The following is a 24,494-nucleotide window of genomic DNA, read 5'->3' on the forward strand; positions in this document are numbered from 1 at the left end:
CCCATAAACATCTGTAGAAGCTTTGATATTCCAGCAGTATATTCTTCCTCTGAAGAGGCCAGGGATACTTGACATGTGTAAGGACAGGAGCTTTCGGGTGAGTCACCCTTAAGTTAGGGGTGGAACTCTATCTATCTTAGTAGAGGCTGCTTAGGAAGTGTGCTAAACTGGTACATGTCCATTCTCCTGCCTGTACAATGCTGCTCACTTCCAGTGTTGATTTGGATGGCTGCCGAATTCCTGCCAGGCTGGTTTCAGGCATCTGGACTGACTACATTTACTTACATACACATACCCGAATTATTCTGCTACTAAGATCACAAGACTAGAGACAGCCTCTATCTCTGTCAGTATCACCAGCTCTTTGCAGACATATGGACTCGTTTCCTGTAATTTCTCATCCTGTATGTTTTACTGTTGTAAACAGAAAATAAATTATGGTGACATTAGTGCTCCTTCAGTGACTGACAGTCAAATCTATGTGCTTATTCCTGCCAAGGAGCTCCCTTCTGGACAGTGAGATGACAAGTCACTCAAAGCCAACTCTAGAGTTACTGACCCATCCAAGAAATGTCTACCCACAGAGATGGAGCCTAAAGTATATAATCTCCTTATTGACTTCATATATTCAGTAGGTCATTATGTGCACAACTGATGACATACATAAACTCCTGCCAATTCATTGCTGAATACGTGCAGTGCTTTAGTTGTGCACTACTGGCAGTAACATTTACAGCTGGAAAAAATATATCAGAAGTAGAAGTCCTAGCCAAAGTAAAGAAAACAAAAATATGTTATTTTAATTGGTTCTACAGCTTGGACCTCCCTGGTTTGGCACCCCGGGAACCTGAACTGTCTTGGACCAGGGAGTTTGCCGGATCAGGGGAGGGCAGTGTTCCCCTGCTTGCTGCCCCACTCCAGGGCTCCTTTCCTTGGGGCTCCCTGCCCTGCTGCTGGCCCCACTAATGCAGGACCAGCATGGCTCCCTACCCTGCTTCCCACCTGCTGCCCCAGGGTCTCCCAGACTTCCCAGTGGGGACCGCTTGGCCTCTGCTAGCCCAGCTGTCACAGGGCATTCTCCAGGGTTCCTGGCTGAGGACACTCACTGCCAGCCCTGCTGCCACCAGGGATTCCCCAGCCGGGACCACCTGAGCCCCTACTCCACTGCTAGGGCCAGCCCCACTGCTACTACGGATTCCAGCCTCCCACTTCTGCCAGTCCCCCTTCAGGTGGGGGTTCCCCGACAGAGGGTGCCTGGTCATTCCGGCCCTGATGTCACAGGGGTTTTTTCCAGAGTTTCTGCCTGGGACTCCCCAGCCACTTGGACCCACTGATACCAGGGGTTCCCCAGCCAGGGCAGGGGCTCTCCAGATGCTACCTGGCCAGGTCTTCCCATGCCCATGCATTGCTCCTGCCTCTGGGACTCTTTGGTCCAGCATCATCCATGCTGGACCACAGATGTAACTGGACCAGAGAGTCCCATATTTGGGAGGTTTAACCTGTACAATTTTGTTTTCTCTTGTTTTTTTCTATTGCCTTTAGGCAGCAAGTTAGCTGCAGTTTGATGTGGGAGTTCTTCCTCAAAACATACATTTCCTGTTGTGCTCCTTAATCATTTTCTAAGAAGATTGTTAAGAGCATAATATCAATACAGGAGACGTTTGTGATTTGCAGAATCACTAGTACAAAGATAGCTTCCCCAATTATCACCTCTAATATCATTAGCTCACAGACATTTACCTTCTCCCCCCCCCCCCATCCCTCTTCTGTTCTGAAATGTGATTTGTCCTTTTCATATGTGTTCATTTTTTTAATTGTATCCTTTGGTATATATGGTTGTGACAATTTTCTTCCACTATTTGATCTGAGGAAGTGGGTCTGGTCCACGAAAGCTCATCATCTAATAAACCATCACACGGCTACATTTCTATATTCAGAGCATGCAGGCATTCTGAGCTGCTATGGATATTGACTATGCAGGCACTTACATCATTACCTTCCCAGTAAGGAGCACTATTGTGTCTTCTGTCATTTTCAGAACTACCAGCTCTAAAACTGTTTTTCACAGAACAGTATCAGAGAGTTAGAATAGTGACTAGATGATATTCTGACACCATTTCTGAAAGCACTGACCACTGAGAGCAAGGCAGCTGTATGTACACTTGGTTAGATGGTTATTCTGGCTATAGCAGTGAACAAATACATTGTCTCCTTTCCTGTTAACAGGTGTATATTTCCTAGACATCAAGGTGAGAGAAGGGATAAATACATATCCCAGGAGAAAAAACGGGTCTGTTTTTCTAACTGATTGGCTACATTTGTATAGTGTGTCGATAACAATATTATTAATTATTGTTTGTTTGTTCGATTATAGTACCCAGGCACCTTAGTTATAGACCAGGGCCCAATTTCTTGTGTCATACAGGAAATGGTTGGCATTTGCAGTGGATGCATTCCTGCCACCATCACGAATGGTGAAATTCGTGAATATTGGGAGCTGCAGCTCCAATCCCCATGGTGAGCTCTCCATGGCTCCTGAACCCACTGCGGCTGCTGGCAGATACAGGGAACTCACCAGGGCTCCCATCCTCTGTGCCCTCCCTGCCCAGCGGGAAGACACCAGCAAATATACAGAGCTGTGACTAAAACAAAATACAAGACTATGTAGCACTTTAAAGACTAACAAGATGGTTTATTAGATGATGAGCTTTCGTGGGCCAGACCCACTTCCTCAGATCAAATAGTGGAAGAAAGTAGTCACAACCATATATACCAAAGGATACAATTAAAAAAATGAACACATATGAAAAGGACAAATCACATTTCAGCTCAGGAGGGGGATGCGGGGGGGGGGGGGGGGAGGAAGGAAGGTAAGTGTCTGGGAATTGATGATATTAGAGGTGGGGAGAGTGGGATGTCTGTGAGCTAATGGTATTAGAGGTGATAATTGGGGAAGCTATCTTGGTAATGGGTAAGCTATCTTGGTAATTGGTATATATGGTTGTGACTGTTTTTTTCCACTATTTGATCTGAGGAAGTGGGTCTGGCCCACGAAAGCTCATCATCTAATAAACCATCTTGTTAGTCTTTAAAGTGCTACATTGTCCTGCATTTTGCTTCTGCATGTTCTGAGAATGCTTTGTCTTTTCAAACTCTCCTTATGCTTAAGGATTTCTGTTTTAAAATGCAGCTAACAACTTTTTTCCAGCCAAGAAAGGGGTGAGCATCCTCATCCACTGACTTACCTTTCTAGTAAGGAGAGCTTTAAAATAGAGGGGGTCTAGAGGAGGGCGATGACCAAATCCCACAGGTAAGAATAGAGCTGATTACCTTAAGAGAGGGCAAGATGTTGGAGGCAACATGTAAATTACAAAAGGCTTATTAGAGCATTAAGAGTAATCAGAAGGAGAAGCTGCTCAACATCTTACAAGCTGATACACAAATACAAAGAACATGAGGAATTGGAAAGATCTAGAAATATAAACATATAAGCTCAACTATGTCTCAACTGGCATCACAGTTATTTGGTGGAGTAAATTTCATGACTGGACTTTTTTATATAGGACAAGGAAGGGCAAGCAAGGGAAAAGGGAGGAGATGTTTCATTATACCAGGAATATATGCTTTTATTCTGAGGTCCAGAACGAGGTGAAAGACCAGTTCACATCATAGTACGGGTCTACTAGGCTACGTGTATACTGCAGAACTATTTCAATATACCAGAAATATCCCAAAATAGCTATTCTGCATCTTTGGAGCAAGCCCGTTGTTTCAAAATATAACGGGCTTGCTATTCTGACATCCCTGTAAGCCTCGTTCCATGAGGATCAAGAGATGTTTTGGAATAGTGCTCTATTTCAAAATTAATTTGAAATAAGCTACACAATTTGGGTAGCTCAAATTGCATAGCTTATTTTGAGATAAGGGTGCAGTGTAGACACACCCTGTAGGCCACTATACCAGGAACTGGAGGTAGATGAGGCAAGTCTAAAATAAATGACAGAAATAATCAAAACACAAGATGAACAATCAGCACTTTAGCTATCCAGCCACCAATTAGAAGAGTAATACAGCAAAACAAAGTTTACAGTAAGGTCTTGAAATGTACTGGGGACAACTTTTTGTTTCAGAAATTAGAGAAGTTAACTGGAGGTCAGTCATTTTTCACCTGATTATGACCAACAGGGAGGAATCGATTGCAAATCTAAAGGCAGAAGGGTGAAAGGGATCATGAAATGATAAATTTAATAATTCTAAGGAAAAGAAATTGAGAGCAGCAGAATAAGGACTAGAGACTTCAAAGAGTCGACGTCAACAAATGCAGAGCGCCAGGTATTCTGGAACAGTTTTTATAGTGGAGATGCTATGAGCCAGTGAACCAAATTGTAAATCCTTTATATGGTGAAAACCACTTCACGCTGGAGTAGAGAGGAGGCTATAGCACCCGCCGCATCTTTAGTTCCAGAACCTGAGCAGAGAACTGCTAGGTAGGATCCCATGGAAAAAGCACAAAAGCAAATGATATCAATGCGAAAGAAAGCTAGGAAGCATAGCAAAAGAAGGCCAATATTGCTGCTTTAGGTGTTCTTTGATAATCTGAAAATAAAAATAGAATCTTACAAAAGTAGAAACATGAAAAAATCAATAAGGAAGTGCACAAAAGAATAGCACAAGTGTGTAGGGAAAAATCAGAAAAGCTAAGGCACGAAACAAATTACACCTAGTAAGAAGCAAGGAGCAGTCCAGTGGCATCTTAGGCTATGTCTACACTATACTTCTTTTTCAGAAAAAGGTACGCAAAAGTGTGCTCCACAATTTGTGTACCTTTTTCCGATTCTTTGGACAGGTTGTTAAGGTCGGAGCTACTGAACAAGGGATGTCTAGCATACAGACATTCAGATTGGTATCTGCATGCTGGTAGACTCATTGTAAGCTATTCATGTTGGCAACTAGAGCAGCAAAGTGTTATAAGATACCCTGACTTGCAAAATAACAACATCTCTGTGGTCTGGATTGTACCCTAAAACTGAATGCTGTGATATTTTGGTTTGGAAGGGGGAAGAACTGTTAGATTTCTTTTTCTGCCTCTTCCTGAGTTTGATGTGGCATTTAATGTAGCGTAGATATTCTGTACTGGGTTTGATGTGTTTCTTGCCTTCTTAAAGAGAATTACACTAAAAGTTCAGTGATAGAAATGTAGCCGTGTTAGTCTGGGGTAGCTGAAGCAAAATGCAGGACAATGTAGCACTTTAAAGACTAACAAGATGGTTTATTAGATGATGAGCTTTCGTGGGCCAGACTCACTTCCTCAGATCAGAACTAAAAATTCACTGCACTTTGGAGTATTATCCTGGATTGAGAAGCACATCCAACTATTTCAGGGATGTGCTGTAAGCATGTTATATTTTCTATGACAGAAGTTAATTGTTACGCGACTAAAATATTTACTCTTGTTTTTATTGTTCTGAATGTTATCAGTGTCCTAACTTCATTTCATTATCTGATGTGATGGCAATCAATTTATGGTGATGTAAGTAGTGAATAATAGTGACCCCAGTCACAAAGCATTATAAAAGTGACAGATAGTAAATCCTTCTTATAGGAAAATCAAATCATTTTCTTTAAAAATAATGTTATTTTACCATTCATCACATTATCCTTTCCAAGGTGATGTTTATAATAAAGGTTGCTAAGCATTTTCTGGCAAAATACATGATTTTTAATTTCTATTTTAATTTTAATTCCCAAACTTTTCAATACCAGGTGTCTGCCTCAGGCCAACTTCTTTCTTTTCAAAGTTTCAACAATATTGATTTAGCCATTTGTGAGAACAAATATAAAGGAAAATATGATTTGCCTATATTAAAAAATATAATATAGCTACTTAATAGAGAAGCTTTTGCTCCTGCATACTTTGGATGAGGGATTTGAAATTTGGTTTATGACAGGAAAGTTACCCTGGTGTCATGGACATGGCCTTTTCTCTACCCTATTTTGCCAAATTCTGAGCTTCTGAAAAATTACAATTTGCACATGCTCAATATAGCGACACTAGAGGCTGCCCGCTAAGGATGCCAAAGACTGTAGATCTGCAGTGAGCCCACATCATCCCCATACAGTGACTGAGCGTGTGCCAACCCAGGACTGCAGGGGCTGAGCTGGAAGTCATTTAGGAGAAAGGAGTCTTTCTGGACTGCAGAAGGAATAGGATAGATTGAAATAGGAATCAGGAGCTGTGCAGAGAATAAAACAGAGCCAGTGAAAAAAAAGTTGGGACAGTACAATGACTGGGGCATGGGAAGTCATGCCTAGTGTCAAAACCAAGGGTCCATACCAAAGCCAGCAGCAGTTACCACACTGAAGCTGGAGACACAGGGTGCCAGCTCAGAGACAAGGCAGAGGAATGGGGGGCCTGAAAAAGGGCAGGACATCAGGAACTGGAAGTAAGTGAGAGACTGGGAAGGAGGACATGAGCCAGCAGCAAGCAGGAATGCAGGGCTCCAGGTTCAGGTAAGCAAGAGACATCCATAATAGCAGCCAGCCAGGATTCTCCTTGCTTTTCAGAAATCTTCCAGGTTCATATAGAGGCCCCTTAACCCAGGGGTGGGGACCTTTTTAGGCTTGGGAGCCGCTGACCCACAGAAAAATTGGCTGGGGGCTGCACACAAGTGAGAAGCAAAAAAAGGAAAAAAAAACCCTTCCTTACATGACCTCTGTCTGAGAAGAAGAAAGACACTTCCCACATTCTCCTCACGCATCAGAGCCTGGGGTGGGGCAAGCTAGTAGATTTTGTGTACTTCAGCCCTATGGTGAGGCAGCAGGCATCTGGAGCACTAGCATTGGTTCCCCAATACTGGGGGAGGGGAGCCCTGAGCCTTGGAGTTCGGTTATAGGCAAGCAGTGGCTGCATTTGGCCCCTGGGCCTTAGGTTCACCACCCCTGCCTTAACCAGTCAGAGGACTGGATGTTCTCTCCATTCAGGAGCTTTGGAGGCATGGACCTTTAAGAGTTAACCCTACACTGGACCCTTCCCTCGTAACTCAGAGGAGATGCAGGGTAGCAGTTGTGGCCTGAAGAATAATAGATGAGTTTGAGACCTGTGTTCCCTCAAAGATAGGTGCTTAGCCATGGGGGAAAGATTAGGATACAGAGAGCAGCTTTGTGAGGACGGGAAGGAGATGAGCTTGAATAAGAGGGAGGCTGGGAAGTAGGAGTCAGAGCTAGGATGAGAGGAGAGGGAAACATACAAAAGAGCTTGGGAGAAGAAAGGGAGAATGTGACAGCAGCTGGGAAAAGATAACTGAGACAAAAGATGAGGGTGGAGATGAAGACTGGTACTATGTCTACACTGCACTGCTCTTTGGAAAAAAGCTACGCAAATTGCGAACATTTCCTGTTTCTTTTTTTGGAAGAGGCTTTTCCGACATTTGGCCCATCTACACTGGGCCAAATGTTGGGGAAAAAACTCTTTTTCGGAACCTCCCTTCTTCCTCGTAAAACAAGGTTTACAGGGATGCTGAAAAAGCGCGTCTGCTCTTCTGAAAATTTTTTTGGAAGAACAAATGCATTCCCTGGACAGAGCCGAGTTTTTCCAAGATACCTCCCTGTATCCTGGAAAAACTTTGCGATGTAGACACATCCTGAGACAGGGTCGAAAGGTTCAGTCTTGTGAGAGAAAGGAGCAACATGGTCTGTACTACTAAGCAAACTGCTTTCCAGAGCCTGCAATGGAATCCACATTTCTGAGTCTCACCATTCCTATGCCTTTTAACAAAAACCTGTATTGCTTACTAACAAGGAGTGTATGGCTTACCCTCCTAGTAGTTGTCCACAAAAGGATAACAGCCTCCTAATCCCACCAAGTACTTGGGTAGATGAAGCAGTAGATATCTGTGCTTTGCAAGTAAAGATACAAATTCTGTTGGTGACAGAAGTTCAGCAATCAATATGATGCACATGATAAAACAGTGAGGATGGGGTTTTCCACTTTGCTTATAAAATCATAGGAAAATACATCATGGCTGTGTCTACATTGGCACCCCTTTCCGGAAAAGGAATGCTAATGAGACACTTCAGAATTGCAAATTCCGCGGGGGATTTAAATATCCCCCATGGCATTTGCATGAACATGGCTGCCGCTTTTTTCCGGCTCGGTGTTTTGCCGGAGAAAAGCGCCAGTCTAGACGGGATCTTGCGGAAAATAAGCCCTTTTCCGGAAGATCCCTTGAAAGTAGGAATAAGGAATCTTCCGGAAAGGGGCTTATTTTCCGCAAGATCCCATCTAGACTGGCACTTTTCTCCGGCAAAACACCGAGCCGGAAAAAAGCGGCAGCCATGTTCATGCAAATGCCGCGGGGGATATTTAAATCCCCCACAGAATTTGCAATTCCGAAGTGTCTCATTAGCATCCCTTTTCCGGAAAGGGGTGCCAATGTAGACACAGCCCATCTGAAAACAGTATTGAGGCTGCAAAGATAAGTGGTCAAAATTTAGTAAATGCTACACTTAAAGTTGACTCATGCATTATTGTGCAATCTTTAATTACATTGAGTACATGCTATTTTTCCCACAAAATTCCTGTCTTTCAAAGTAGTTTTGGGAATTTTTTAAAAAAAATATAACATATTAATTATATTCCTTCCACCACTTTGGGCTAAGCACAGATTTTTCCTATATGTTCATATAGCATTTAGTAAATGAGTCCCCAAACCTATTTTAGATCTCTTGGTGCAACCTCAGTGGAAACAATAAACAATCTTCCCCTATTATAATTATAGTCTAAATGCATCTGATACATATGATAAATAACATAGTCCAGCGTCTCACCATTAGAAAAAGCAGTAGATTAATGAATAAGGTATCCTGACAACAGATGGTTTTGGGGAAAATATTTTCCCACTTTGCTCATATATTATTTTTCCATCACCTGTTTGCTGAGTCTGGGAGCAGTAAAAAAGCCAAAATATTAATATTCCCTAACTTTGCATTTGGTTTTCTGTGATAAAAGAAGAAATACAGTATCTGGGCTGTGGAGTTTATCATCCTGTTATTGCGTATGGCTGTGTTACACCTTATTCCAAGGGCTGAAAATATACCTCAGTATATTTTAAAGATGACTTCACCTAGGTGACAGTTAGTATAACTTCTAGTCTCTCATCTCTCTCGCTGGCAGTGCGACAGTGCCATCCACTTAAATTGTCTCTCTCACCTAAAATATAGTGCAGACATAGTCTATCACTTGGGTACGAGCATCCAGGGAGCACTGGGAGAGAACAAAGGTTCAGAAAAAAGAAAAGGGGCTCAGATTGTTTAACAAACATGTGTACGAAGTTAGCTGCTTCATTTAGTTTTCCTTCACTCTTTTGCGTATATAATCATTTTTTGATGCTACATTTCCAGTTATTCATGGCTCATAAGTGGACTGTGAAATGTGAATAATATGTTAAAGTTATAAAGTTATTCCTTGTTCAAAATTTGAGGCTATTCCCTCTCTCCCCCAAGCCCCATGCTATTCAGGATAGATATATAGATATTACAGCTAATAGCTTGAATATATTTTAACATTGACAAGATTGCTATATAATGGCAGACTAGACCTTGTCCAAGTAGCAAAGCTGATAGATATAAGAGCTAACATTTCTTAACTAAGAATAACTGTAAAAATATTGCTCAGCTGGAAAGGGAGCTTTCTGGAGGATCTGGAGACCACAATTCAACAGTTCATCCCTATTCAGCAGTGCACTTAAAACAAGTATTTAATGTAGACATATGACTGAGTCCCACTGAAACACTTGCTCAGCTGCTTAGCTGACTGCTTTTCAATGCTCTGCTTCAGAGTATGTTTCCTCAGTTCTCCATAATTCAGATTTTTTAACAGTTGTACAAAACCAGAAGTTCCCAACACACTCTGGGGCACCATAACTTCTATTTTCTAATAAAATCCAAGAGATATTTCAGCTTTCAAGGTCTCTTGGGTTCTACAGATGAACAAGGAATATAATAAGGAAATCCTGTTCAATCATTTTGGCTGTAAAGTTTGTTTGGATGAAACATTGCAGAAAATTGAAGATATGATTCTCTTTTAATCTATTTGAGCGCAATAACCATAATTACCTAGGAAAAGGACAATAAAGCCAGTCTGCAGAAATGTGGGAGCTTACAGCAATCTCATTATAAGATTCAATCTCTAGAAGAAACTTTGGTTGACAGTATTAAAGAGCAAAATGTCAAGGTAGTGAAGCAGAAAGCATTAGCACATTGAACTAGCACACTGTCTTTAATTCTTTTACTAAAGGTAGTTTAATGAATTATCTTAAATGAAAGAGTTGAATCCTAGATTTTATTATTATAATCAAAGGAAAAAGTCTGTATATACCTTCTGACAAATGCATTCATTTCAAATAGAAATTCTTACATGTTACTCACCCTGAAACATGAATTCCTACTGTCTTGAACAAAGGAAGTGTCAAGCTATCAGAGAACAGTAGAAGAATAAAGACAAGGGAATGAAGGGATGATATTTTTGACCAATTAAAGCGGAGTGATTTTTTCTATTTGTATCTATCCCTTTTTTATTCCTGTATTGATATTGAATTAATTAGTAGTTATCCTTGATAGATTATATATAAAGTGAAGTTGTAATAAATTCCCAGTATTTCTGTACTACTGAGGATACAGACATAAAATCTAACATCACTCCAGGATGATTCTCTGGCGGTGCTTGAGTGCCGAAAGTCAAAGGAGCTCAATGATAAATAAATCACTAGGGCATTATGAAAGTCTTGGAAGATCTATACTTATTTTAAAGTTCTAATCTTGTTTCATTTCCTACAGATTGGAAACAATCAGTCAAAAGCTGGATGCCAAAAAGCATATTTTGCATAAAACTCCAAGAGAAATATTATTCAAAGAAGTATTGTAGGCATGTTTCCTTTTTCACATGTTGATTCTAACTGAGTGAGTAAAATATGTGTTTTCTTCTGAATTATCTGCTTCTATAAAGTCATCCTGGGTTCTGAACAATACTCTCTTCATGCATTAGAACTATTAAAAAACTATGAAGTAATATACATACAATTTCTGACTAGGTCTTTCTCAATAAAGAAAATGCTTTAGGTTCATTGTCTATATAATCTGTTCTAGAGGGAAAGGATCAAGTGACAGAAGAACAAAGGTCTGTGAGAGGAAGTTGTATGAGAGTTATTAAAACTGATTTATTGATTATTTCATAGGACAAAATCAGTGTTAAATGACACTTAATAATGTTATCCCTTGTTCTGTAGCTAATGTCGTCCCTCTCCCAAAAAGTAGGGGATGCGTCGCAGATCTGGGGTCTGGGTGTACTTCAACTGTAATTTGCTTTATTTACACATGTACATCAGTCCTGAAAGGAAATGTTTAAATGTTAAAATGTTTAAATAAATGTTTAAATGCAAAGCAATCCCTTCCTCTAGGAACCTCAGCTTAGCACCAGTGCCTGGAGACAAACTCTTCCTCAAGTCCTGACTAATCAGAGCCCCAAGAGTAGAGAATAACTTCTAACTTCTTACTTCTTGCACAGTCTTTGCATAGCCCAAAAGTAATGACACAGAAATGCCTTTCTGAAGGTACATCTACACAGCACGCTTATTTCAAAAAAAGCTACTTCAGATTTTTTCCTCAAAATAGTTTATTTTGAAATAGCACATCTACACTACAATGAAGCATTTTGAGGCTTCCCTAATGTGGACATCATACCTCGATTTAGAGCCCCAATTTAAAGCATCCTCACTACTGCTATTCTGAAATAGCTATTTCAGAATAAGCATTATTCCCTGTAGAATAAGGTTTACAGATTTCAAAATAAGCCATTGGTTATTTTAAATTTATTTCAAAATAATGGAATTCCTGTGTAGACGCTTGCATTGTTATTTCAGAATAATGGCTGTTATTCCAAAATAACACTGCTGTGTAGATGCACCCTTATGATAGTCAAATCTTGTTTATGTGCTCCCCCCACCCTACACCCCAAAAAGAGTGGAAGTTTATATGTGTTACAACAACTCCACCTGACAGTTTCTGCCATCACAAAATGTAGAAATGAGTGCTTAGAAAACCTCATTAAGCACTCTATTGTATTACTGAAATAAAGGACTAGAGTATTGCAAAATGCACTTTAAGGTAACAAGAATTTTCTGAACAACATAATTGGCCTATTCCCTTCTTTTGGCACTATTTATATTTCCTTCCAACTCCATTTTTCCACTGTTAATGGAGTGCCTGTTTAATCATGGCATCATTTCCTTGTCATTCTTTTTTCTGCCACCTTGCTTGAGAGGACAAGGTGACTCCACATTGTAATAATTTTTCCAGATGGTATTTAATATAAAGAATGGATCAGTTGTTATAATCTGGTTCTGTTTGTTCAGTATTGCAAGTCAGAACATAATATAGCACTTTTAAGGTTTTTAATTAACTTGTGTTTCCTATGTTTCAAAGCTTATGGAATTACAAATGTACATTTTAACATTTATTAACACTGTTGATAAATTTTTAATCTTAACATTATCATTAATTAAATGCACTATGTGGTGATCACAGATGACTAATGGTACTAATGCAACTTCACATTACTTTGATATAAAACAACATCTCATACTCCTTTCAGACCATTTCCAGGTGCTTTTTATCCACGATTACAAAGATGACATGTTAGAAGGTAAGTATAGTATATCCACAATAGTATTTTGTAATAAAACAGTCTGCAGTTGTTTTAAGTTTATATTAACTATGCTAAATAACCTGTTCATATAGGAAAAGTGTAAACCCAGAGATAACAAGACAAATGCAAACTCTGTGAAGCAAACTTGAACTCACTGATTCATGAGAGGAAGAACAGATATAAAAATTAGTGAAAGCTGCTTGCCTTTTTTCACGGCCTGATGTATTCTGCTTTGAAATCTGGAACTGCAAACAGAGAAGAACAGAGGAGTCCACTTCTAGAGATAAGCTATCAGCAGCAAGACAGCTTCCCTTCTCTTGCTGCCGTCCTGCAGTTTCTCTAAAAATGCAACAGACCCTCAAAAAGGATTGAATTACCTGTGGAAACCCATTGTCAAGGCACTGTCAAATTGCTAATTTCACAATCTCAGAATGAGACTTGAACTGCAGGGAATTATGAAAAGCAGCCATCCATTTCTCTTTGACAGTTGTCAGTTCCCACATACATTATTTTGTTACTTATAAGAACCAAATACAATTTGTGTGCATTGCTATGGCTAAAAAAGGCAAAGTTAAGCTTACACCATGTCAGATACAACATCTGGGATGATGGAAATTAATATTTGCCACACATCATTGTCTCCATCAGAACACATCAATATCTGGGGGATGTATTAGAAATAATTAAAACAGTATTCTGAAATGGCTTCTCAAGAATTATCTGTTCCAATAATAGCCAGAGGTGGGACATCATTTATGTGTTGCATTGTGGTATAAAGGCATCTATAAAACACATCAGTAAGCACTGAGATCCAGATGACGTGCTAGGCAACATCAGTGATTATTTCAGAGGTTTGGTCCTAAACAGTTTTATCAGATAATAGCTATGATTTGTTGCTAGTCAAAATCAAATAGTGCCTCCACTCATTTACTGAACACATGGCCAGATCCTCAGATGGGGTGAGTCAGCACTGTCCACAGCCTTCAAAGAAACTATTCAGATTTACAGCCTCCAAAGACCTCAGACATTGGTTTTATGTACTCTGTCGGTGAAGGATTTGCTTGACTATGCTGTTTTAGTGATTTACTGGGCAAACTTTGCTTGTGAAATACAGCTTTGGATTTCATATAGACTGAGATTTCATTTAGACATGTTTTTTATCCTTGATTTGGCTTGAAGATTCAATGTATCACATTTGGCGGCAGCTACAGAACAGAAATTATTTTTAATACGTCATTTGTCCTTATTTGGATGAGTATTTTGCAAGTGGATCAAGCGCACTGCTGACCAGTCCAGTTTTATGACCTAATCCTAATAATTGCCAGGTTTCTTCTACATGGTACTCAGAACCTTCAAACTTGATTGAAGACAGAGAAATGCTGTTTCAGAACTCTCTTATTGAACCTCTGGTTCCCACATCACTATGGGTACGTCTAAACTACATGCCTCCGTCGACGGAGGCATGTAGATTAGCCAGATCGGCAGAGGGAAATGAAGCCGCGATTAAAATAATCGCGGCTTCATTTAAATTTAAATGGCCGCCCCGCTCTGCCGATCAGCTGTTTGTCGGCAGATCGGGGCAGTCTGGACGTGCCGCGCCGACAAAGAAGCCTTTCTTGATCGGCACAGGTATGCCTCGTGAAACCAGGTTTACCTGTGCCGATCAAGAAAGGCTTCTTTGTCGGCGCGGCGCGTCCAGACTCCCCCGATCTGCCGACAAACAGCTGATCGGCAGAGCGGGGCAGCCATTTAAATTTAAATGAAGCCGCGATTATTTTAATCGCGGCTTCATTTCCCTCTGCCGATCTGGCTAATCTACATGCCTCCGTCGATGGAGGCATTTAGTCTAGACACACCCTATCTGTCCTGTACCATAGGACAAAATAATCACATTACAGTTCCATGAAGCTGTATCAATCACACCATTTGTATTGTTTATGCACTGATGTAACCATCATTAGGTTAGGCCTGAAAACCTGGGTTTGCAGAATATATAATAAATCCAGGAAAACAAAAACTGACCCATAAAAATCAAGATAGGTGTTTACCCTAGCTCTACCAGAAACAGTGTTAGGAAGAAACTGAAATGTAAACATGTTCCTCTAACTCAGCTTTGGCTGATAAAAGAAGACACAAGGTTGGGGGATTTTGATTCTTTTTTATTCATTTTCCAGCTTGTATCTCCAAATATATATTAATATAACATATGTAAATGAATATATACTAATTAGTTCCAGGTAATGATTCAACATAGCGATTCTGTACTTGGGAGGATAAACATGACTTGTTTGAAAATGCTTTAATCGAAGTTCACAATAAGACAGGAGGGGAAAATCAAAGGAAAAGCAAAACCTAATTTTTATTACAACTGTTTCAGCATTTATTGTGAATGACTATCAAAGCTCTATAACTCATCTGTCATATTTCTTTCTCTGCTGCAATTTACTGTCCAAGGAGGCCAGATTTGTTGTTTAGACAAATAGCTAGGAAAAAATGACATGCATTTTAGGATTTTTTTAGTGAAAGTACCACACAAAATTGGAAGATACAATTCTCAGATAGGTAGCTGTGTTAGTCTGTATCTGCAAAAACAACAAGGAATCTTGTTGCAATCTTTAAACTGCCACAAGACTCCTCATTGATTAAATGCAATACTTAAGAATAGATATAATTTAACAAAATTGTTCCATTTAAGCAACATGTTGCTGCCATATAGGGCTGTGTTCCTCAACTTTTTTGACACCAGGGACTAGCTGCTGCCTTCCTAAACTGTTTCAGGGAGATCTCAGAGAGTGGCATTAAGAATCTTTGGTTTAAGGTATGCACATACTTCAGTTAGACACAGAGGTTGTGTCTACATTGGCACCCTTTTCTGGAAATGCTTAAAACGGAACAGTTTTCCATTATAAGTATTTCCGGAAAAAGCGCGTCTACATTGGCAGGATGCTTTTCCGGAAAAGCACTTTTTCCGGAACAGCATCCGTGCCAATGTAGACGCGCTTTTCCGCAAAAAAGCCCCGATCATCATTTTCGTGATCGGGGCTTTTTTGCGGAAAAGACTACTGGGCTGTCTACACTGGCCCTTTTCCGGAACAGTTTTTCCAGAAAAGGACTTTTGCCCGAACGGGAGCAGCATAGTTTTTCCAGAAAAACAATGACAATTAGATCGTCATTGCTTTTCCGGAAAAGCAAGCGGCCAGTGTAGACAGCTTTCAAGTTATTCCGGAAAAGCGGCTGCTTTTCCGGAATAAGTGGCCCAGTGTAGACACCGCCAGAAGGCAGGCCAGTGTCAGCTGACTCAGGCTATGTCTGCAGTAGAGAAAAATATAGCTGTACCGAAGTAGCTGATCCACTTTAAGTTCTTTTGTATAACCAGTCTCTGCCAATGGATCAGAGCTCTCCCATTGCCATAATTAATCCTCTCCCAATGAGTAGTAGAAGCTGCATCAGCTTCCAGAATTCTCCTGCCAACATAGCACACACTAGCACTTCTGACAGTATAATTTATATTGTTATGGGGCATGGAATATTCACACCTTTGAGCAACATAAGTTTCACTGATGTAAATCCCATGGGGCTTGGGATAAGGGGCTGTTTAATTGTCATGGAGACATTCTGGCTTGGGCTGCAGCCTGAGTTCTGGGACCCTCCCCCTTTGCTGGCCCTAGAGCCTGGGCTCCAGCCTAAACCCAGAAGCCTCTACTGCAACTAAACATCTCTGTAGACTGAGCCTGCAGCAGCTGGAATGAGCCATTTGCAGTGTATATTTGTAATGTAGATGTACTGCTATTTACTTATAAAAGCTTGAATGAACCCAATTTTTTTATTACACCTCAAGGGGAGTTTTGTGGGATCACGCCCTGTGTGAATAAATCAAGACTTTTGCAGATTTCAATCTGGCACCTTTCTGGAACACTTACAAATGGGGAAAGCTTGACTTGAGTTGATACCTGTAGATGGTAAGTGTCACACTTAGGGCAGGTCTATACTATGGGGCAATTCCGACCTAAGGTACATAACTCCAGCTACGGGAATAGCATAGCTGAAGTTAACGTCTCTTGGATGGAGTTGCTACGGGGTCCCCACTGCAGGGGGTCAACAGGATGCTTTTCATTCCAGTGAAGTACTAGATTTTACAAGAGTATGATCAGCAGTTGATGTAGCAGGTCTTTTTCATACCCACTAAATCAACCTCTGGGGGATCAATTGCTGCAGCGCTGATCTCCCGTTAAATATAGACCTGCCCATAGTATCTTTACGTGAGCCACAGATGCTGCATTTCCACACCGCTCTACCCTGCCAATATCAGCCTGATTCCATTAGTTTTGGGTAATAGTGGTTCGATCTATTTTAGATCCAACGCAAATCAGGACACGCCAGGGCTACTTAACCACTTTCTTATTTATTGCAACCCTTAAGCAGTTAATACAATGGTTTAAGTTTTACAAGCCTTAAGAACAATTACTATGCAATTTAAACCTTAAATACTATAGATTCTAAAACAATTAATATAGTGCAAAGCAATGCAAAAGCACTTACTAAAAGATAAACTCTATACAATAATAAAGCCTAATTCACTGACACTTCACCCATATGCTACCTACAGTGCCAGGCAGGTCATCGTTCCATTCCTTCCTACACATAGGAACGCCACGCACTGGGCAGCCGGTGTGAAGGGCCTAATTACTTCTAGTTACATCGAGCAGGACATGTCGGTCAATCCTGACCTTTCCCTCACATCCCTCTTACTAAGCCCGATTTATAGCAAAGCAAGACTTGGTCGTTCTAACAATATTTACCCATTGATTAGTATTGTGTAGGATACGTAAAATGCCCAATGCCCCTTTTTGGGGTACATCCTGCTATTCAAGATGTTACTGCTATATGTGCAATTGATAGTTTCATGGCTGCATCTGTATTTTTTGCTTACCAGAAACAAATACCAGTAAAAGGCCGCTTGTCCTGTGTTCTTGACGTGGTCTCACGTATCATGATTAATCTGCATTGTTATGTAAAACGATTCCTGACTCTCGGGCCCTGCCTGCATGCTTTGGCGCACCAGACTTGAAACAGGACAGAAATCCACACTTTGGACAAACCAGACATCACCATTTATTGCCAAGTCAGGGTAATCCAGGCTCCCATACCTATAACATCTTGGCAACATTTTTCAATATAACCTCCTGTTCTTAAATTAATGAGATAATTTACCATTTCTTGGACTGTGTTTGCCTGAAATTATTTTCCTACTTTATGACACAACACTAAGTTGATGCAATTTACACAGAAAGGAATCAGTGGATGGTATAAGTTAGAATGGCCCTCACCCTACTTTAAATTACATCCATTTCTGCCTCCTTGGTATGCTAAATTCATTCAATTTAGTCTCTTTGATTTCTGTAGGATGGGTACATGCTGCTCTGAGGGAGTTAGAGCAGTAAGAAAAGGTAAATTAAGGTTTTGGGAGTCTAATTCTGTGCTGCCCCCATAGAGTAAAGCACAGAGGGGAAGAAGGAAAGGATGGATGTAAAGGCGGCTTTTAGTTATCTATACCAACTCTCCTGATATCTAAAGGAGATGCAATTGGAGTAGCTTAACACATTGGGAAGCTGGAACAAGGTATAACTGAATTTTTAGAGAAACCATTCTTTAAAGATTATTCATCAGTAATGAGGTTCCTTTTCTCAGCATTGCTGTTTTATTATGTACTTCACATACTCTCCCATGGGCTATCGCCAATGTGATATTTCAGATTTCTTGTATCTACCATGATCTTGAAATTATGAGAACATTCTGTGCCCTCATAAAGGGATTCAACAGGTGAATTGTGAATCAATAACCTGCTGAAATGTTTCCTTACCTGTCAGCCCCCTTCTAGAGTAAGTTATGTACAGTAACTCCCATGGCAAACCCTTTCCTTACAGCTCTCCACAGCAGACAGCATAATAACGGTGAAATGGAAGGCCACAAGTGAGGAATGTTTGATTCTTATGTGATTTCCCCTTTCACAATGTGCAAACAGAACTTCCCGTGAATGGTGGAATACTGCTGTAAGGGCATGAGCAAGAAGTGCAGGTATATTATGTAACCACTAAAAAAAAAATTCTGTTGAGAGCTACTAAATATGATGCTCCCTTCATCAAAGTTGGGTTAAGTTTTATAAGCAATTATGTGTTTTTCCTTATATTAGTTTGCTAAATATATAAGTTAATGTATGTTTTTTTACTTAAAAATAGTTAAATAGGGGAAAGAAGATGTATATTACTAGAGTATACATTACATCCCTATGTACCAGATTGATTACCAGCAGGATGTAGAGAGGAAAGTTACATTCTACAGCGTCTGACCATGCAACAGTCCAGAACATTGAAACTATGATTAATGCAGCAGGGAATATCATTGTCTGGGGAGAGAGAAAGTTGAGTGACAACAGAAATTTGTAGCAAATGCTGCTTGCCATGGAGCAACAGCAAAAAAGATTGCAAGCACAGCTGTCAGCAAACATCTTTCATTCACTATGATATCACTGTTTAAATCCGCCTAATTGATACCGCCACTCCCATTACTTGCTTTGCCACCCTTGCGCCCATGTTTGCAGTTTGTCCATCTACTATGTCACATTGGTTGGAATGACAACTACAAGTAAAATACCTTTGTCGTCAGTGGGTAAGTCAAACTTGGGACCTTTGGAGATGGATGCACAAGCCTCTACTGCATGAGCTAACAGCCATATGGCCTTACCTAAGGCTGTAACAGACTCATTAATCGCTAAGTGGTCTCAGTGGGACTACAGGGGACAGAACACACACCCTGGAGCTAGATGGGTTATACAAGCAGTCAGAGCTGGGTTAAAGTGTTCTGACAAAACACTTCTTCAGCAAAAATTGCATAGTGAGTGACACCAAAATGTTCTATGAATTCATGAAATTGTTCCTCTCTGAGAAAAGCTAGGGAAAAAATCTGAAAACAATGAAATGTTTCATTTTGACATATTTTAAATAAAATGACTTCATTTAAAAATATATTTTACATTAATTTTTAGAACAATCAAAATATTTCAAATAGTTAAAATCAAAGTTCAAGAATACTATTTTGTTGGCATGAAACTTCACTTGAACCAAAATGACTTTTTTTCATTCCCAGCAATCAAAACATCTGTTATTCATTCAGATGTACTTACTAACAACTCAGAAGATTGTAGAATTCAAATATCCAGGGAGCTGGAATTAGCTCCATTCCTGGAACCAATGCAGACACCCTCAAAGTCTCCTATAGTTTAAACGCACACCCCTCTCACCTATGTGGACACTCAGAATTCATTGGCGAATTCCCCAGAAGCACGTGATAGGCATTACACCTAACATAGTTTTCACAGGATTCTAAAACACAATTACTCTTTACATGAGAGAAAAAAGTATAAGAGAGCAGACATTATTTAGAAGCACGGATATTCTGAACACAATACTCTTTTTTCCCACCCTTGGGAATACCTGCGTCAGTGTCCAAGTTCAGGTAAATGGAATCCTGATTCATCAGGCTCCTCCAGCAGCTTCCCTCAGCTTGTGCTAGTGAAAATGCCCAAAGACCCTTAGCACAGTAAGTCATGTTTTTTATAGCTTTCAGTCTGTCAGGTGAATCCACAACAGCCTCCTCAGCTGATTATAGATCCCTACCTGGTAATTTCATTGCCAGGTGACCTCTCTCCTGCCAAACAATTTCTCTACGTGTCAAACAATCTGTTGTGTGGGATGTTTGCATTTGAAGAAGAAATCGTCCAGATTTAGCAACTTTATTTCCAGTCCTGTATCGATACCCCACGGAGGTAAAAGGACAAAATGGGGCCTGCAGATTGTTCTAGGTACATACAGAATTAAGCATCTCTCACCAAATTCATAAATATTACAAATTCCCAAATTATCACATTCATCTTTTTTTAATTGAAAAAACAAAACAGAAATTCTATCATATGAAACGATATTGATCACCAACTTTGGTGACTACGATGGGGTGGATCTTTGGGGATTAACAGCACAAACTTCTACCACCTTAGCTAATGGAATAACTGGTAGCAGTAGTAGTCTGTTATACTCTATGGCTGTGTCTACACTGGCGCGTTCTTGTGTGAAAATGGCCACTCTTGCTCAAAAACATGCCACCTGTCTACACTGGCCGCGCATTCTTGCGCAAGTAAACTGACATTGTACTGTAGAATATCAGGGCTTCTTGCGCGAGAACTCTGATGCTCCCTCTCAGGAAGAAGCACTCTTGCGCAAGAGCTCTTCTAGAAGAGGCCAGTGTAGACAGGCAACATGAATTTCTTGCGCAAGACGCCCCTATGGTTAAAATGGCCATCAGAGCTTTCTTGCGCAAGAGAGCATCTACATTGCCATGGATGCTCTTGCGCAGAAGCACATCTCTTGCGCAAAAGCACATGCCAGTGTAGATGCTCTCTTGTGGAAGAGTTTTTGCACAAGAATTCTTCCACAAAAGAGTTTTTGTGCAAGTGTAGACAGGCGACATGTTTTTTCACAAGAGTGGCCATTTTCACGCAAGAATGCACCAGTGTAGACACAGCCTAAGGGTGTGTCTACACAGCACACTAAGTCCAGACTCTAACTCAAGTTTAATCCCAAATCTTCCTTCTATCCATGAAAAAATTTATCTGACTTGGGTCAAGAACTTCTCTGCCTTGAGTCAATAAACCCTATAAGAGGATTGAGTCAGAGCCCAAATTCCACTATGACACAGGTGAAAGCTCAAGCCTTTTGCACCGTAGATGCTGCTCAAGATCAGGTCACGAGACTCAGGGCTTGGAGTCCCCCAAAGCTATCTCACAATCCCCTGGGGCTGTGTTTCCCAGCCCTTCCATCTCGGAATTTCCCATTCACTTACTAGGAGCCAGAAGCACCTTCCAGATTTAAATGAAGCTGTTCAGTGTTCAGTCTTTCACTTCAACACTATCTGCTTAGTTGGAAACCTTCATGTTTACTAGCATGGTCAGCACTAAGTAGTAATCCTTCATCAAGCACACTGCTAGCTAGCTAGAAGAAAAGAGATGGATTCTGGTTAAATCTCCAGTGCAAGGCAAGCAAGACATTGGACATCCGCAAGAGCACAAGAAATTATTATGTCTGCAAAGACATATGCATGTAGCTGGTGCTGTTGGGGATTGTCTGGACAGCAAAACAATGCAAAGAGTGGTTCAAGAAGGTGAAGATAGACACATTCTAATAGCACCTTTGAGACTCTCATCTTCTTGCTCATTTTCTTTTATTTAAAGCATACAGAGCGAGAATTCATCTAGTTACCAGATGAAAGACAAGAAATTAGCCTTGTGCTGAGGCTAGTACCAGAAGAAGCTGCCACTGAATCAGCTACAGCATATCCTGGGTCTGTGCTCAGTGGATTTGTTTGGGAGACAGCCTTAGGAACCAGTCCTCTGCAGAACCAGCAGCAGAACACATGCCAGAGCTAAAATACTAATATAAGCTGGGATTTTTGTTTGCTTCTGTTCATTTCCCTGGCATCCTACTTTTCTTCTCCCCACCAACTTCTGACACCACATGGGATTCAAAATGGACACTGTTGAAAAAGAGAAAAAATTTTTTAATAATCATCTAACATTATTTTTTTTATTTGTTAGTTACCGATTGTTATAAGCATAGATTGACACTGCACAGCATATTCAGAGTGAGTGTTTTTCTCATGGTTTATGTTTATGGATCCTGTTCTCTGTGTTTTCTGAAATTAATGCCAAGTTACTTCCCTCCTTTTAATAAAAGTTCTTTTCTACACTCAGACTCTGCTTGTGAGTGGGGAAGTATTGCCTCTCTGAGGTAGTGTGTAAATATCCCAGGTTACTAGGTAGAAACTTGAGCCAATTCTGTGTTGGATGGATGGAGAACCCCTAGATTTTGAACCCGCCCCCAGATCCACCTGGCAGAAGGGGTACAAACATAGGAGTCAAAATTATAATGAAATTGCCAATCTGTGGTAGGACTCTCCACAGAAGTCACTCAGGTCTATGATTGATACAGTGTCTGTAAAGAGGCTTTAATGCATAGGCCTGCTAAATCAGCATCTTCTTGGGTTTACCATTGCTGGTTGGTGATGAAAACAAATTTCTCATGAAGCAGGAACTCCATACAGTCAGTTATGTTTTGGGGCAGGGCATACTTATTAAGGTCACCTCTGTAATTCATAAGCCCCTTTGCTCTGAGATGTTCTGGTCAGTCACTAGATGCCTAAGTAGCTCCTAATCATACAGAGATGGCTGCCTCCACACACAGATATTCATGTCCTACTTAGGAACCTCCAGAATACAGAGACCTATAACTGAGCTAAATGTGTGTGGTTTTGCATGGGAACAGCAAAAGGTACATCCCGGACACTAGAACAATTGCCTGCCGAACTTCAAGCCCTTGCACCTGAGCGTGGAGACGTTAGAGCTGCCCAATGAAATAAATATATTTTTATGGCAAAATAATGTATTTTCTCTAATTTAATTCTTAGGAATGGCTGAATTGTTTCAGTTGAAAGCTTCTAATGAGAACAACAACAAAAAATAAGCCTGAAGCAGACTCTCAGCATGGGAAATTGCAGCCCCAACAGAAGAAATTTGACAAAGTTATAAGCAACTGAAAACCTGGATTATAATGGAAAATGTTGGGCAATCTTAACTGAAGGTACCATTGGTGTGCCAAAAAAGGCAGCATGGTCACAGATGGACTGAAAAGAGGTCTCCACGAAGAATAATTCTATTCTCTATAGTATATGGATATCCATGACACTCTGTGTAAACAAATAAAAAGGACAATTATCTACTCCACTATGGTCTCCTCCTAGGTTACGAACCTGGTTTCAATTACTAGTGAAATTGTTCCGCTAGCCCTTTATTAGGAGAGACCCAAAAGAACACATAATAAAACTGAAGTCTTGTAATTCAATCAATACAAGTGGGTGAAGGCCTCCACAATATGGTTTCTAAGTATGGAGGGGACATTGTAGCTGCTGGATGTATTTGGATTGGGCTCCTAGCTGTTCCAGCTCTCTTAAGTGTTTCACCCCATAAATCCCAGTAATATGCAGAGGTGTTTGTGTGCCTGAAAATGAGTGGTGAAGAATCTAGCTGAGTCCGCCCAATTTCCTAATCTGTCTGCTCAGCATCAAGTCTTCATTTAAGAGAACCAGGAGGTTTTTGTCAGGAAACGAAATGGATTACAAAGAAACCATTCTGTCCATGACTTATAGCAGTTAATGTCTCCCAAGCCTATTACTGAAACAGTTTAATGAGCAGAGTTAGAAAGCAAAGAACCATGGCAGTTAAAACACTGGGAGTTGGAAATGTATTGAAATATTCATAGATCAAACATTTTTGTTTATTTTCTCTTCTCTTGTTATTCTTTCCCTTTTCATTTCCTTTGTTTTTACCCACAAGCAGTGGATCTGGATTAAGATTTTCCCAAAGTCTGGAGTAAGTGGTCAGTTTTAGCATTCCTGTTTGGGTAATTCCAAACATAGGGCCAAGTTACCTTGTCTGGCTCCAAATCTGGCTTCAAGCTTTCCCAAAGTTTGGCAGTATTCCAGACCAGGGGACGCTCTAATTTTTGCTATTAACAGCAGACCCAGAAACTGAGCTAGTCAAACCTCAAGAGATTTAGTGAAGGGAGGCAGTTGTGACCTTGGGCATTGGACTGAGGTGCAGGGTGTTGGATTGTGACCTAGGGCAGGGAATTGGGGTACAGGAGGGGGTGCAGGGATTTGGATTGTGAGCTAGGGCAAGAGGGGACTGTGA

General features: G+C 40.5%; 1 long non-coding RNA gene across 2 annotated transcripts in view; it reads left to right on the top strand.

Moving 5' to 3' along the window:
- The window catches only part of LOC112545180 (uncharacterized), a 46,813-nt gene extending 23,255 nt beyond the window's left edge, over positions 1-23,558 (top strand). Inside the window, exon 3 of one of the 2 annotated variants that reach the window (XR_012902064.1) lies at positions 23,213-23,558. This is a non-coding gene — a long non-coding RNA (uncharacterized LOC112545180). Of the gene's footprint in view, positions 1-10,833; positions 11,007-23,212 lie in introns of those variants that run through there. The other variant, XR_012902065.1, reaches the window with a different exon arrangement.
- Positions 23,559-24,494: the final 936 nt, after the last annotated feature.

Source organism: Pelodiscus sinensis, chromosome 2, assembly GCF_049634645.1.
Source record: "Pelodiscus sinensis isolate JC-2024 chromosome 2, ASM4963464v1, whole genome shotgun sequence".
Taxonomy (NCBI): Eukaryota; Metazoa; Chordata; order Testudines; family Trionychidae; genus Pelodiscus; species Pelodiscus sinensis.